Here is a 10,485-nt window from a genome sequence, read left to right as displayed (position 1 = left end):
GTCAGTCAGGGAGTTCCCAAATAGCTTCCTCCCAGGGTGCCCCAGTGGGTGGGCTGTCGGGAGCAGGCCCAGGGCAAGGAAGTGTGGGTTTGGAACTGGGTTCCCACTTCCCCACATGAAGGCACCTGAGAGAGGGCCTTGGCCCTCTGCCCCTCATTGTGCTCAGGCTCTGTAGACATTTTCTGGGCAGTGGCTGAGGGAGCAGACAACCCAGGGCCGCTGTCTGCTGGGTCTTGCTGTGGGGGGAGGAGAGGGCTGTATTCCATCTGACATGCTCATGGTGGGGGCGTGGCACCTCCAGAGGCAGGGTCAGGACCTCTGAGCCGAAGCCTGCTGCCCTAGGGGATGACAGGCCTGCCTGGGTGCGTGTGCATCCTGGGGCCATGGCAGGAGTGCCAGGGCAAGGCTGGAGAGCAGGCCCATCAGATATGGAAAAACCTGGCAGCCATGCTGATGTGGAATTTTCCCCATTCCAGAGTCGCCCAGTAATGGCGGGGGCAGTGCCACTATGACGTGGCCCATGCCCCACTGGGTGTCCAGCTGCTTTTGTACTGCCTGCAGCTGGTGCTGAGCTTTCCCATCTACAGACAGGCATTAGTCCCCATCCTTGGCCCTCTGGGATGAAGGAGGGAAGCCCAGGGCTGGAAAGGGTGGGTCCCGGATGGAGGGCACCTGCATGCTGATGGCACTGTGCTCAACTCTGATGGGTGCCCTGGAGAGGTGGGGTCAGCTGAGACCTCCAAGTGGCTGACCAGGTAGGTGGAGATGGGTCCCTTGTCTGAGCTACCATTGGAAATTCTGGCAGCATCCCCCACCCCAATCATCTGTATTTCAGAAGTCAAAAAGTGTGTCCCCAGCTTTCAAGGACTGTGGAGCAGGGGACTAAACCTTCTGTTGAATCCTCAGGGCTCAAGCATCCCCAATAAAAGTTAAGGAACTAGTCAAGCCGCCTCCTTCCCAGAGCAGGGCTGGCCTCACCACCACCACGCCACCCCGTTTCCCAGGCACCCTCGAATCCCCTCGGAGGCTGGGAGCTCAGCCGAGCCTCAGGATCCGGTGGCGGGACAATGGCTTCGTTGGCGCGTCGGAGACAAATGCTCCTTGTTGTGCCGCCGGCGGGGGCGCGATGCTGCCCGGGACGCGCTGAATGCGGCTTCTGTACATCCCAGGCGCGCGTGGAGGGGTCAGGAGGGGACCAGGGTCCGGAGTGCCCATTGGCCGCGGTGCCCGGAGCTGGGCGAGGCTGACGGCAGCACCTGGCCGGAGCCGGCGCAGCGGCGTCGGGGGCGGGGCGGGAGCATGGCCCAGGCCCCGTGGAGCAGGAGGCTCCGGCGGGTACGCCCCGCCGCCTGGTAAGCGCCCGGGCGGCGTGGCCCGGGCCGAACCATCACGCCAAGCCCAAGGAGACCCGGGACAAGGTACGTTCTGGCGTCCCAGCACCCACTGCCAGCTGGCATCCTGTCTCAATCTGCTCCCTTGGGTCCCAACCCACACCATCCCACCTCCAAACTGGGATTGCGCACCCGACCGGACTCTCAGACCTCAATGATATGGAAGTGCTACACTACAGCTCCAGGGGGCCTGGTGACAGCGGGTGGGTGGGCATTGCTGCCCTTGGTTTCTTCCCTTGGGTCCCCATTTGCAGGGTTTTCCCAGTCACTGGACGTGGGATGGGTGGGGCTGGAGCTGGGCTGGAGCTGTGCTGGAGCTGGGCTGGAGCTGGAAGTCCATTAATGATTAATCTTGGACACGGCAGCATGTGCTCTGGAGGAGGAGGGGCAGGAATCCCCCCTCTGCCCACCAGCTCTCCCCTAGAAGGGGGTCTGTCAGATCAGGGGTTGGGGGCCGGGTAAGGGATTGATTCCCTTTTCTTGGGGAAGGCCGTGTCCTGTAGCACAAAGGGACCAAGGCCACCGAGGAGAGGCTTGTGGGAATGGGACAAACCCTGGTATCCAGGAGGGGGTCCCCTAAAAAATCCAATAGTTCCCCTGTTTTCTGGACCTGTGCCCAGGAAGGGGGACCAGTTAGATACCAAGCCAGCACTTTGGTAACAGCACAGAGCAAGACTGTGGTCTCTTCCCAATGGGGACCCTCTCCTTACCTGCCTAGAACGGGCGATGTGACGGGTGCCCTTCTGGCTACAGTAACCCATACCAGCGGGAGGGAGGGAGGTGACAGGCCTAATACCTGATCGCCTGGGTTGCCAACGTGACAGGTGCCATGGAAATCTTCAGGACAGTCCAGCTGGGAGACTCCAATCTCTTCCTTCACCAAGGGGTGGCCTGAGGCCCAGAGAGGGTAAGGCTGTGGGCCTAGGCCGGAGTAGCTGCTATGCTGCTGCACTACACATTGCCCTGCACGAGAGACATTGCTACTATCCCCATTGTCCCGAGGGGAAGCTGGGGCTCGCGGAGATTCAGGGACTTGCCCAAGGTCACATAGGTCAAAGGTGGCTGTAAGTTACAGGAGTCGTCCCATCTGCACCTCAGGATACCAGCCCTACTCAAGGCTTCCATGCCCCTCTGGGGTCCTGACCTCTTGGATTTGCCTGGGCTGCCCCAAACTCCCAGCTCAGGATCCCACCCCTTTGCCTCCCTAGCTCCCAGCTCTGCCTGACACTTGCTGGGTGAGCGGGCTGCTACGCTGGGAGCAGAGACAACAGAGCCCTGTTCCCAGCTGCCACCTGGGGCAGCTTTATTCCCTGCTTCTCTCTCAGGCAGACCCCTGCCTGAAGGAAGCTCCCTGTGGATGAAGAAGCCTTCCTGATTCCCGCTCATCCCCTTGTCTGATGTTTGAGAGTTTGGGTCCAATGCCCTCTTGTCACCCAGCAAGGGAGGAGTGGGCCCCCTTGGTCCTCCCTCTGTCTGAGGTCTAAGGGACTGAGCGTGCCACCCCAGTGGGAGAGGTAATTAACTGGGAGAATGATGCGTAGATGGTGGAATTCCAGGCATGGCAGCAGGCTCTTGAAGGGCTTCTTGCTTTGCTTTGACTAGGTGAGGAATATGGACAAGCCCTTTTAGGAGCCCTATCGTACTTCAGACAGGAAGGACTGGACAGAGCAGAGGTGCCCATGGGGATCAGTGGGCAGGGGCCAGTGGAATCGCCAGGTGAGAAGTGCCGGTTGGGAGGTAGTGGGATCCCAGAGGATACCTTCTTTTTCTCCTGCTGGTTCCTGGGCGAAGATGAGGTGTGGTTGGGTACCCCCGCACCTGGTCCCAGAGGTGTCCTGACTTGCCATGTGACCTTAGATGAGTGCTTCCCTCTCTGTGCCTCAGTCTCCTCAGATATAAAATCTAGGGGTCAGGGAACTTGGGTCTGGAGCCTGGGAAATATGGTGCCCTCGATGGGGAGGGTAGCCTTCAGGAGGCTGCACTGGCAGGTCCTGTGTTTCCCGCCAGGGGCGTCTAGAAGGGTCATGATAATTCTCCGAGGTGTGTGCAAAGGGCTGTGTACGCCTTGTCCCATTTGATCCTCACAGCAAGCCCCTGAGAGGGTTGCAGCATCCCCATTTTTTAGGAAACAGGCTCAGAGAGGGGAAGTCACTTCCCCGAAGTGGCCCAGCCGGGGAGTGGTGGAGCCAGGATGTATAGTCAGAGCATCTCAGCCCCTGCAGGAGCAGAGAGGCAGGTGGGTGGGTTCAGGGCATAGCACATGCTCAGCACCTTTTAAAAACATATTGTTTCCTGCTTTTATGCTAACAAGTGCATGGCTTTCCTTTTATAAGACATTTCAGTCATGCTAGAAGGTACAGAGAATATTACCGGTTCCCACATACTCACCTCCAGGTTTCTCAGTAGTTTTGGAGCCAATGAAGAAGTGATTGACTTCTTGGTTAACCTATGTTTTGCTACTCTACAGTTAGAGCTAACTTTGGGGTGACAAATGTGCCAACAGGAGAGGTGGCGAATTTACCCAGACAAGGCAGCGTAGCAGGAAGAGCTATGAACTTGCTTCTAGTTCTGACTTTGACTTTTAGCCCCTCCACAAGTTCCTGAGCCTGTTTTCTCACCTGCCACATGGGATAACAGTGGGACGGTCTAGAGAGGTCAAGGATGTGGTTGCCATTTGAAATGGTAGAGATAGGTGAGCCTGCAAGATCAAAACTAGCTTTCTGAATCATCAAAGAACATTGGCCTCTTCTTAGTCAGGCCTGGTACCCAGCTGGCAGCCATTCCCCCAGCCAAGGGGGCAGTTGGGGCAAGATGACAGTTTGGATGTGGTCCTTGGATCCAGCAAGTTGGGGTCCAACTGAAGTGCCCCTCAGGGCAGTCCTCCCCTCTTTACTCCAGCAATGCATTCCAGAGGGGCTTAGAGTGAGGAAGCTTCTGGATCCTTGCAAGTCACTGCCCCAGGTGCTCCTGGACAGAGGGTCAACCTCTCCCATCTGAACCTTCATCTGTGCAGCCACACTTCCCAGCTTCTTCTCTGTCCCAGGCCCTGCTGCCTCTTCCCCATTTTAGGACACTGAGGTTCAGAGAGGGCAGCCTGCCTGCCATGGTAACACAGCAAGGTGGGGCATGGTTCAAACCAGCCACTTCTCCCTCCTCCTACAACTGGACTATAGTTTTTCAGAATGGAAATTTTCTAATTTTTTATTTTACCTTCAGCAATGTTTTCCCTACAGGCTCTTTGTAAAACAAAATTATATGTGTGTATGTGTGTACACATATATGTGTGTATATTTTTTCACTTTATTATATATTGTGGACATCATTTTAATAAGTACATAATAGACCATGGGGTGAATGTTACTTAATATTTTTTAACTGTTCTCTATTGTTGGACGTTTAGGTTGTTTCTAAATATCCCCTTTTCTAAATAACACCACAGTGAACATCTTTATGCCCCATCTGAGGTCTTGTGCAAGATTATCTACTTGGAAAAATTCCCACAGCTGGAGTCGCTGGGTCTGAGGATGGGCACTTTTAGAACTATAATAGTTGCTGTCAAATATGTACTCTGAGCACTGTAGGGGGAGTGTTATTGCTTGGCTCTTAAAGTCTCCTCCAGTGTCCCCATGAGACTCTCTGCAGCTACAGGATGTAGCCCGAGGACACTCATCCTACCACTTTCACTGCCAGGGCAGTGTTCGTGTGTGCACACTGAGCAAACAGTGTGGAATGATTCATGGGAACAGTGGTTCCACAGACTATTCTGCAGCCAATGGCTTTGGAGGCCCTTTATTTTTACCTCCTAGAGGAAAATCTTCCCCTTCCTGCTCCCATAAGTTCAAGTTCTCCTTCCTCAGCCTTTCCCTGGTGACTCTATCAACTCCTCTAACCTCAGTTCCCACCTCTGTGTCCATGGTCCCCAGTCTCTGTCCCCTGAGATCTCCTCCTTGAGCTCCAGGCAGGGAATCCTGTGCTCTTTGCACATTCTACAAGCCTCTCAAGCATCCTCAGGAGTCAACGTGTCCTGAACTAAAACTGACATTGCCCACTCGATCCCATACTAAACCTGCTTCTCTCTTAGTCTCCCCCAACTCAGGGACTAGCTCCACCCCTAGCCAGTTACCCTAGCATGGATTCTTCCCTCCCATTCTCCACATCCTATCATCCACCAAATGCTGTCCATGCTATGGTTCCAGTCCATTCCCCCTTTCTAACTGTGTCTCCAATCTTCCCTGCCTGTCCCACAACCTCTGACATGCACGTATACTGGACTCTCCAGCCAGGCTAGGCATTTGTTAGGTTCTCAGTGGCCCTGGGCCTTTGCACATGCTTTGTTTCCTGCCTAGCTCGTTCTAGGGTAACAGGTGCATAGTTAATGCCAGCTGCTGTGACAGACAAGCCCTAAGTTTGAAAGGCTTAACACGATGTCAGTTTAGTTGTCATTTTCATGAAATCCAATTGATTGTTTGGTGAGCAGAGATGCAGAGAACCAGGCTTCTCCCATCTCATAGCCCCTCCCACTTCCAGATCCTTAGACACCATCCCCATTCATCCAGTGGCTGGAAAAGACCACAGAAGTTCTGCCCACTTAACTCATCAGCTGTTTACGCTCACAATCCGTTGGCCAGAATCCAGTCACGTGAGGACCCTGAGCTGCAAGGGAGGATGGGAAATGTACTTTGGCCTGGTACACAGGGAGAAAAGGGAACTGACTGCCTTGGGAATTGGAAAACATACAGCAGCTCTGCCACTGCAGACCCTACCCCGCAAAGCCTCCTTGAGAGTGTCCCCCCCCACCTTCCAAGCCAATTCGAGTGTTTAGTCTGTGCTCCCACAAGCCCCGCCAATGTGTCCTCCATCACAGCACCCACAGGTATCTGCTCCTCTCTCTGTGAGCCCCCAGCTCTGTGCACCTGGCATCATGAACCCTAGTGCTGGGGACAGTACAGGTGCTCAGTAAATACCTGTGGGACAGATCAATTTAAAACTCACTGTGGCCCTGGCTGGTGTGGCTCAGTGGATTGAGCACTGGCCTGTGAACCAAAGGGTCACTGCTTTGATTCTCAGTCAGGGCACATGTCTGGGTTGCGGGCTGGGTCCCCAGTTGGGAATGCGTGAGAGGCAACCACACATTGATGTTTCTCTTCCTCTTTCTCTCTCCCTTCCCCTCTCTTTAAGAATAAATAAATAAAATCTTTTAAAAATTAAAAACTAAAAAAAAAAACCTCCCTGTGATCACAAAACAATGTCCACAATCTATTGACACGTGAAAAAAATGCAAGTTAAAAACAAAATAAGCTCTCCCGAAGAGAGCCTTCCCATCATCTACAGACAGAAAAAAATGTCTGGGGATGGAGCTCTTTTTATTGTCTTCTTTACATTTTTCTGTAATTGCCCAAAATTTTGTTTTCAGTGAGCGTGGACTGTTTTTATAATTAAGAACCAGCTAGAGATAATGCCACGCTGGGAAGAGACCTCTGTGGCAGGGCCGGAGACGCGGGTTCTGCCATAACTGCTCCCTACTCTGGAAAGCTTTGCTTCGCGTGGCTCTTCTTAACCCCACCCATGAGCTTACTGCTTGTTCAAGAGCTTGAGCTCCACTCCCCCCTGGATGAAGTTATTAACCCCATGTGACACTGGGCTTGTCGCTCCCCCTCACCCAGCCTTAGCTCCCTTCTCTATAAAGTTGGAGTGATAACAGGGACTTCTCGGGAGGATTGTGAGGGTACATGATATATCGGGAAGCCCTGAGCATGGGACTGGACTCTGGTCCACAATCCACGTTCATAAACCACCACCCTGGCTATTTGATGCCAGCTCTGCCCAGACTCATCCCATACATCTGCCTTCAAACTCACTAAGCCCAGAAAAGGCAGAACAACTCTGCCTGTGCCTGGACCCAATCCAGGACTCAGGTCAGGACTCCAGGCCTTCCTTATGGTCCCGTAAGCTCTGGTGTTTCGTGGGTGCCTGCAAGGGAGCTGTGGGGTGGGGGTGGGGGGGGTTGGTGGCGCTGCTGCTCCCAGGCTGGGCAGGGCTTTGAGGGGAAAGAGCTATCATAGCAAAGTGTCAGATGCCTGCTGCTCCCTGGGAGGGGCTGGCAGCGGCTCAGCCTATTAAAGTGCTCAGTGTGGGATAATGATTATTATTAATTGATGCTGACACTTGGATACCTAGAGTCCTGTACCTGGGCCATGGTGGGGGCTGTGGGCATCATTGCTGAAGAAAAGATGCAGGGGGCTTTTCTGAGCACCTCTTGTCTATGGGCAAAGCTGAGAGAGAACAGACCTAAACCCAGCCAAGGGTGCGGTGTGAGAGATTCCAGTACCTGGGCTGAGCCTGAGGTACCCTTGCGTCTAGGGCCAGACCCCCTAAAACTGCCTCTTCCTGTTGAGACCTTGGGAAGGATCATTAGCATCTCTGATGGACCCAAATCCCTCAAGGCTAGTCCAGGGTGACCTGTGCCACAATCCCTCACACAGGGGTGGAGGTAGAACAGGCAGGATTCTGTACCGGTACCTCTCTGGTGAAGGACTTGGAGCTCAGAGAGGTGAAATCTTATCAGACCCATCCTCCAGCCTTGGTCAGGTGCTCCCCTCACGGAGGCCCAGGATGATTTGCTCAGTGTCTGGGCTCCCTCAGAGTTCAGACAAATCTTTGTCTGGTTGCCTCTCAGCATCTCAGAGCCCTGGAGTTTGACAAGTCTGCATTTGGACTCTGACTGGCTCTCTGCCCTCTGCTAACTGTGTGACGTGACCTTGGACAGGTGAGCTCACCTCTCTGAGCCTTGGCTTCTTCACCTGGGGAGTGGGGTCACAGTGGTGCTTGATGCACAGGGCAGTGTTCAATGAGATGTGGTTCAAGGGGCAATTAGCCTCCCCACCCCAGTTGCCTCCTTATCCCTCCCAAAACCTTCAAGCCTGTCCTGGGCTCTCTGCAGGGCTCTGCGGCTGCTTGTGTCCTTGGCCCAAGGACACTGGGGACCTTGCTGAGCCCTTGGACGAAGGAGCTGCCCAGCTGCTGAGGTCCAGAGAAGGTCAGGGGCCACCCAGAGGGCAGAGGGTATATACCTGCAGGGTACAGGAACTTGCCACCTGCTATCCCCAGGGAGGGAACTCATGAATATTCACACCCCTGGAGTGGGAGGGAGCCAGCCAGCACACTACTGGGTGTCATTGGAGCGTTCCTGTTTCCCAGTGACCGCAGAGGCAGCCTGGGACTCAGACGTGGCTCAGGCAGAGAGAGGAAAGGGGGAGCCCTTCAAGACCCGAGGTAAGTGCGTCTTCCTCTGTCCCTGCACAGAGGTCCCGGGGGAGCAGGACACCCTGGGGCCAAGAGCTGCCTGGCAGTGATGCTGTTACCATCCTGGCTTGACTTGCCCATGTGCACACCGTGGGGGATGAATCTGTTTCTCCTTTGTTCCCTGGAAGGTGCTGGTGCAGTCAAACTGGAGGATGGCTGGGCCTGGCCTGGGGCCAGCCATGGGCACAGATGGAGGCTGGGGTAACCCAGAAGGGCAAGAATAGATGTGAGGGACTAGGGAAGGGGGACTGTCTGCCCTGGGACTGTCACCACTGTAGGCAGAGAGAGGAGACCCAGGTTCTAGTCCTGTCTCTCCTGCTTCTGTGCTGTGTAGCCTTGAGGGTGGTCCTGCCCTCTCTGAGCCTCAGCCTTCCTGCTGCGCTGTCTTCCAGACCGGAGGCTGTGAGGCTCGGGCCACACTGAGATTGTCCTTGGTATCCCATGGCTCTAGACCTGGGGCTGTCGGTTGCCTGTAATCCTCCATTGTGGGCAAGTGGGCATATGCCACAAAGGGCCCTGAGTGGGACCCTGGGAGGGTAATAATAATGATGATGATGACAACAGTGGCAGCCCATGCTCAGTGAGTGTCTGCTCTGTGCCACCCTTGTGTCGGTCCCTTCGCTTGTGGGATGCAGAGGATTTGCACACCACCCTTTGAGAAAGGGAGAGCTGATATCATTTTGGAGGAGAAATTAAGGCCCGAGGAGGGGCGCAGACTTGCCTAAGGCAGACAGCAAGGAAACAGCAGAGCTGGGATTCAAACCCAGGATCCTGGCCCCAAAGTACTGACACCGTGTGACTTTCACATGTGTGACTGACACATGCGGCTCTCACACATATGTTAACCCCTCCCGGGCCACGTTCTGCCGTGAGGGTCATGAAGGTTCATGTATCAAACATTTACCAGGTGCCAGGCTCAGAGAGCTCCGGGCTGAATCACCAGCAGGCTTGCTTGCAGCTGGGCCCGGTCTGTAGTGATAATAATAATTAATATGTATTGATCTCTGTACATGCATTCTCTCCTTGGAATTCATAGCCTCATAACTATTTTCCCACCAGCTAGGCTCCTGGCTGCCAGCCAGCCCATGCCTGGGCCTCAGTCTACCCGGGGCTCTGCCAGTGATCACTAAGGGTACTGTCTGCCCTGATCTTGTGTGTCTGTTGTACGCAGGAGGCTCGGAGAGGGTGAGTGATGTGCCCAGGTTCACAGAGGCCAGGCAGGAAGGGCACCACCATCCTTGGATATTTCATGCAGCTGAGACGGGAGGGACAAGCCACCAGGGCCCTCTCTGCGTCCCCACCCTTCGTTCTAGCTGCCCTGGCCCTGCTGCACCGCTGGGACAGAGGTCCGCAGCCACACTTCAGCCTTCTGAGATGGAACTTCCGGCTGCATGCACCCTTCTTCCCGAGGGCTTGGGGCTGGGCCGGGGACACATCAGGCAGGGGCTGCCGCGCTCAAAGCAGGAAGCTGCGCACTGGAGGCTGGCAGACCTGGGTTTGAATTCCAGCCCTGGACCTTGCCTTGCTGAGTGACTCCGGGCAAGTCAAATCACCTCCCGGAGCCTCAGTTTCCCCATCTGCAAAATGGGGGTGACAGTGGAGTCTGCCTCCCGGGATAGCTGAGTGGAGAAGCCTCTGCCCAGTGCCTGGCTCATTCCAGGGGCTCAAAACTGAAACCAAGAGGTGCGAAGGCCCAGGCCTCAGCACCTGGCAGGGACCAGCAGGGTTTGAGGGAGCCCAAGTGGGAGAATGAATGACTGACTGAGTGAAGCAGTGATGGGGGCTGGGGACC

This window comes from Furipterus horrens, unplaced genomic scaffold, assembly GCF_987537825.1.
Source record: "Furipterus horrens unplaced genomic scaffold, mFurHor1.1.pri manual_scaffold_11, whole genome shotgun sequence".
Taxonomy (NCBI): Eukaryota; Metazoa; Chordata; class Mammalia; order Chiroptera; family Furipteridae; genus Furipterus; species Furipterus horrens.
This window is presented reverse-complemented; position numbering follows the sequence as displayed.